The sequence below is a fragment of the Marmota flaviventris genome, chromosome 7, assembly GCF_047511675.1.
Source record: "Marmota flaviventris isolate mMarFla1 chromosome 7, mMarFla1.hap1, whole genome shotgun sequence".
Lineage (NCBI taxonomy): Eukaryota > Metazoa > Chordata > Mammalia > Rodentia > Sciuridae > Marmota > Marmota flaviventris.
In genome coordinates this window covers 73,034,596-73,040,841 of record NC_092504.1, presented here as the reverse complement: position 1 = coordinate 73,040,841, position 6,246 = coordinate 73,034,596, and the positions used below count along the sequence as shown (strand labels likewise).

The window sequence follows — 6,246 nt, the reverse complement described above, 5'->3', positions numbered from 1 at the left end:
CTCTTGAAGTATTGTGCCTTTCCCACCTGCACCCCCATTTTCTTGTGGGCCAGGAGAGAGTGCTACAGGTGGTGTGTTCTTGGTGTGTTGTGTCTGATAAACCTGGGGCTATTTCTGTTCTTGGAGTTTCTAAGTGGTGTTGCACAGGGGCAGCACATACAGAGATAAAGAAGTCTTCCAAGTTCTCTCATAGGCAACAGAGGAGGGATTGAGAACAGTGTCCCCATTGTTGGCTCTTTGGTTGTTAGAGTAGTCTTTTATATGATCTCCTTCCTCCATCCTTACCCTGATAAAAGTAAGAGTGGTCCTTTTAAATATGGTTACATCATGGCATTTCTTCACTCAGAATTTTGTGATACCCTCAATCTCATTCCCAGTCCAAGTCAAATTTCTCATGGTGGTCAGTAATGATCTCTGCCTGAGCTCTCCTTCCTTTGACCTTATCACCTGTCTTCTTGCCCTCCTTCACTCTTCAGGCCCTCTGGCCTTTCTGCTGGTTCCTTACACTAGTGCTTAGAATAGCACTGTTCCTCCAGAAAACCACCCTCAGTGACTGCTCAATAGCATCACTGGAGAGTGCTTTCCTGACCCCCTGTCCTACATCAGTCTCTTGTGTAGCTGGGATTTAGAGGTTTGCACCACCATATCTAGCTTGAATTCTTTATTTTAATCTTTTTTTAAAGATGTGGTTATTAGGTGATAATCTGTTTTCCTTAAAATATTACTATTGTAATTAAAACTACCTTTTAATGTCAATGTTTAATAACTCCAGTCTGGATTACCTGTGGGTCTTCTTTTATGTTCTCATTTTTGGAACTTTAGCTCCTATATCTGCCATACTTGAAAATTTGAATGAGGATATCTTTTGTTTTTCTTTGTATTGTTAATCTGGGGCCCTTACCAGTGAGCTACATCCACATGCCGTTTTATTTTACTTTTTTATTTTGAGACCATGTTCTTGCTGTGCTACTTAGGGCCTCACTAAATTCCTAAGCTGGCTTTGAACTTGAAATTCTCCTTCCTCAGTCTCTTAAGTTGCTAAGATCAAAAATATGTGCCACTCCATCTGGGTGATGATATTTTTTCAAGAATGATGACCTAGATTGAGCAGAGAATGGTCTCTTTTTGGTTTTCCTGTATTCTCGGGACATAATGTTTCTGAGATCTCGAAAGCTTGGTTTTCTAGGAATCCTCACCTTCACTGGCTCACAATTCCAAATTTTGTCTCCCTGGATGAAAGACTGTTGAGATATTTGCTCAGATATACTAGGGGCTACCTGGACAATGCCTCTAGCAGCTTCTTTCTGCTTGGCTCCTGAGTGGTGCCCTGTGTGTAAAAGTTTGAATTTGCAAACCCCAGAGGGGAAAAGGCACAGGGTTCTAGGATTGCCCAGTGCTGTTCCTTGCTTTGTGGGATTTTCTACATGGAGGACTACATACCTGGCATACACCAAGGTTTTCTGAGTGGCAGGCAACTTCCCTTGTGCTAGGCACGTGAGCAGCAGAACTCTTACCCCATAGGCACAGCCCTGGGCATGAGGCCATGTGTTGCAATCCCCGTGCTTGCTCCATGGTCCACTCCTCAATTGGTCACTGCAAGGACAGGTAGCAGAAATTGCATTGGTAGCTGCCTGTAATCTGCTTAGCTACTGCCTAAGAATATATACATGGTAACTGTGCAATAAAATCAGATCTGTTTCCTGCTTGGTCTCCAGAGGTCTTGATTAGCAATTCTGCAGTCACACTCTTCTCTACCCTGTTTTGTGGACCTACTCGCTGGATGAGAGAGAGCCCACACAGTTTTGGTTCCTCCAGTACCATTGGCTTTCTTGCTCTCATCAGAGAACTCTTCACACACTCCTTCTCATGTTCTCTCTGCTTCTATGGTTGTTCTCAGGAGGATGATTAGTTTGGAGCAGCTAGTCCACCATAGGCAAAGATAAAGTTCTTCATGAATGCCTTTGGCTTTTAAAAATGAGAGCTAGGATTATTGCAGTTAGCACTTAAAACCAATTTAACAAGTTTAGTTCAGCCACAGGTCTAATTCTGATTAAATACTTTAAGGGAACTTTTGTAATTTCTGTAATGAAATATTTTTAACTTAATATTCACTTTTGCTCTAAAGCTTTGAACTGCTTAACTATTGGTTTGATTTAATTCATAATTTTCATATGTTTGTGCATGAAGGAAATAATAATGTCATTGTAAAAGAATGTTGGCGTTTACCTACTTTGCTGATTGAAGGTGCACAACAACCAAAGTTGTACAACTATAAATTCAGAGAAATCTCTCCTGCCCCAGAATGCTAGAATAAGTTCCTTTTGGTAGTAAAAAATATTATAAACACTAACATTAAACAAATACCACCACTGAATGATGCTCCTCTAGGCTCTTCCTGAATTGAGGTTGTATCATATTATGATTTTCAAGCCAGACAAAACTAATAATTATTTGCATTTTTCTGCCTTCCTGGGTTTTGAATAATTTTCATACTGTTTAATTATTAGGACACCTTAATTTGGGAATGTGACATCTAATTGGAGTGCAGGTATTCTAGTTTGGATCTGCCTCCCATTATAGGTTCTAAGGTTCTTTTTATCGCAGTGATGTGGGGTTCTTCTTTAGAAAGAAGAACCTACTCACTACAGCACAGTTTAAAAGGATCCTGGTTTAAATGTGTTCATATGTTGTTATCTAGTGTTTATAATTTGATTTACATGGACTATCAACTTACTAATGCTTTTCCCTCTACAGAAAGGCAGAACTATCCAGATGTCTTTCAGTAATGACCTGTGTTCAATTTCCATGTCCCAAAGAAACTCTGATGACCTCCCTGAGACAACTTCCAGTGATAAGAAAGGGCCTGTGTTGAGTTTTCACAATGTCTCTTATCACGTAAAAGAGAAGAAAGGCTTTCCATTTGATCAAAAAACAACTTAGGAAAAGGAACTATGGAATATCAAGTATGTGCATGAACTTTTTAAAAGACCACTATATTGACCAACAATGAATACAGGTCTTGGCTACTGTGTTCAAGACTGTGTACAGACATATTAAGATATGCTTTCACATCTTTTGGCTAAACTAGGACTGAAATGATTGAGTCATCTTTAAGTGTATGTTTAGTTTGAAAGGAACTGAACTGACACACCATTTCTAAAAATGATTGTAAAACGTATATCAATATTTATTTAAGAAACTGAACAATTAATAGGTCTTTAGTTTTTCATGGGTAAGCCTTGTGTTTGGGTGGAAGGATGCCTGTATCATTGTTTTTTAATTGTGGGTATATAATTGTAACTCTGAACTTTCCAAACTATGAAATACAATGTGCTTTCTGAAACAGATGCATTTTTGGTACCTGTGCACTTTATATCCTTTATAGTCTAGAAGCAAGAAAGTTAAAATGCTAGTATATTGTGAAAGTACTTATCTTTTCAAACAGACCTGTGTTAAATGAATGGTTGCTTTAAAATTGTCTCTTTATAATAGTTATAATTGTTCTATAACAATTTACTTATCACTTATTCTAATAAAGACAGGTAGAACATATTTAAATATAAGATGTCTGTAAATTAATTGAAGTTATACAGTTAAAGTACAGAGTAATAAGAATTTATATTCTTAAATCAACTATTTTTTATTTGTTCTAATTAGTTTTACGTGACAGTAGAATTTTGCATTTTGACACATCATATGGAAATAGAGTATATCCTCTCATTCTTCTGGTTGTATATGATGTGGAATAACACCAGTCATGGAATCATAAATGCACATAGGGCAGGGTAATAATGTCCAATTCATTTTACTAACCTTCTGACCCCTGTATCTTCTCCCTTCCCTTCACTCCCCTCTGCCTAGTCCACTCTATTTTTCCCTAGCCCCCACTGCCTTATTGTAAATTAGCATTCACATACCTAAGAAAACATTCAGCTTCCAGTTTTTCTGGGATTGGCTTATTTTGCTTAACGTGATATTCTCTAGCTCCATCCATTTGCCAGCAAATGCCACAATTTCATTCTTCTTTAAGGCTGAGTAATATACCATTGTGTATATATACCACATTTTTTTCCCATTCATCTGTTGAAGGGCACCTAGGTTGGCTCCGTAGTTTAGCTATTGTGAATTGGGCTGCTATAAATGTTGATGTGGTTGTGTCACTGTAGTATGATGATTTTAAGTCATTTGGGAATAAATAATTATATTTTAAAGTACATGGCAATTATGATTTTTATTCTTTTCATCTCACAACAAATTCAGAACTCAAAGTGCAATGTTGAAATGAGATCTAGAGTAGGAGGGCAATGAATATTTCTATGTAACCTATCACTACCACATGTACCTCTGTGAGTTCAGATACTGACCGTTATGGGTGTCAATGTTTTTCTGATATTTGTGAGTCTCTGATTCCCATATATGATGTTAGGATGTGAATTTGGCTTTGCATAGATACCATCACTATAAGTTCTGTTTGTGTCACAAGGGAAAAATTCTTCCTAAACAAAGCAAAAACTTTTTCCTGGATCCCCAAGGCTGGAGAGTAGTTATAAAAGAGTACTTTGACTCAATGTGGCTGCAGATCTATATGGAATTAGACATTCATTCTGTTTTCTAGATATTTTTTTATGTGACTTTATACTTCTTTGTTAATTCCAGCAACTCCCTTCAGATCAAGGAAGTGATAAAATAGCATAGAAAATGTTGAGGCATAGGTGGAAAAGAAATGGTGAGGATCTGAGGGCTGATTGGGCTGAGGCCTTGACTGCTATTAGGATGGGATCTCTGTCCATGCAGCAACACCTGCTATCTTGCCTACTTCTTGTCTCTCTAGGTTTAGGAAATCCTGACTAGGAGAATAAGGAGAGAAATGGTGGATAAAAGGCTTGGATCTTTTACTACATTAGATAGACTTGACTTATGAAAAGCTAACAAGCCTTTGTGAAATACAGTAATTAAAATATGTTTGTCCCTACAGATTTTGTGATGAAAGAAGTGAATGTACCATGCTTTGAATATGTGCAGGTTGAATAGATATAAAATACACTCTGTGTGAGGGTTCATTTACCTTGCTTATCCTTTCCAGCTGCCTCAATGGATATGGAATTAGCTACCTCTCCACATTGGAACTATGGCATTTGGGAATCTACACTACTTCCATTTTCTGCAACACTGGGTTTAGTGTCAAAGAAAACCAAACACTGGTACCTGTGAAATACTTTGCCTTTACATATTTACATTTGGTTTTGGTTGAATCATTCAGGATGGCTTGATCTTTCCTTCAGTACATATCTTAAAAACCTGGGAAGTTTTCCAGGCACTGAATGAAGACTTAGGGAATAAGAAGGCTTTTCCTACTCATTTTAGAAGCAGTTTCTAGGTAGATATTAATAAAGAAGATCATTAGGAACTATATACAAATGCACTTTGAGAGTGTACCCAAGCATTTTTAATTTGGGAGTTTGCTAATGATTGAACCCAAGACTTTATGCATGCTAAACACCCATTCTAACACTGATCTTCACCCCCAGATGTACCCAGTCATTTGTGTGTCCTTACACTGGGGGAGGAAGGTTACCAAAAGAGTAAGAATTTTCTGTGTCACATCTTGTTCCTGGTTTATCACACGCTCATTATATTAGTTCAGTAATTGAGTGAGTTGTTCCTAGTTAAAAAGCAAAGTGAAAGGTACATTTCACCTCAGCCCCCAGCTGCCCTAGTATCATTGTGAGACATATTAGGTGGCACCGGCCATGAATGCCAAAGTCCTAGTGGTGTGAGTGCTGTGGGCCACTGTAAAACACATTTTGAGGTACCTTACAGTTCTAAAGAGAGACTGGCATAGACACCAGTGTTCTGAATGGGTTAAGTCAAACTGCTCTTTGATCATTCCTGTGCACCTGCAACGTCCCTGCCCTTAGTTCTCCTTCCTCCATTTAATTTTCTTAGTAGATTCACCTCTTATATTTAGGACAAAATTCAGCCTATTTGACTTCATCTTGGGTCTTAGCACAGTCAACACTGCCATCATCACCCCCTTCTTCTCTATCTGAATACTCACTACCCTCACATACACACTTAATTAGATTGAAGCACAACTGTATCTGTTTTGTGCCTGCACATCCCCAAAGGACATCCATGCTAGAGGGATGTCTCCTAATTCTACACAGATCATTTTCCAGTCCATTTATCAGATCCTGAACAAAGCAGTAAATCATCTATCCTAGGGCATGTTTTGCCTTTTTAATT

At 38.1% G+C, this 6,246-nt stretch overlaps 1 pseudogene; it reads left to right on the top strand.

Moving 5' to 3' along the window:
* Positions 1-2,772: 2,772 nt before the first annotated feature.
* LOC139706359 (broad substrate specificity ATP-binding cassette transporter ABCG2-like) overlaps positions 2,773-6,246 on the top strand; it is a 35,823-nt pseudogene continuing 32,349 nt past the window's right edge.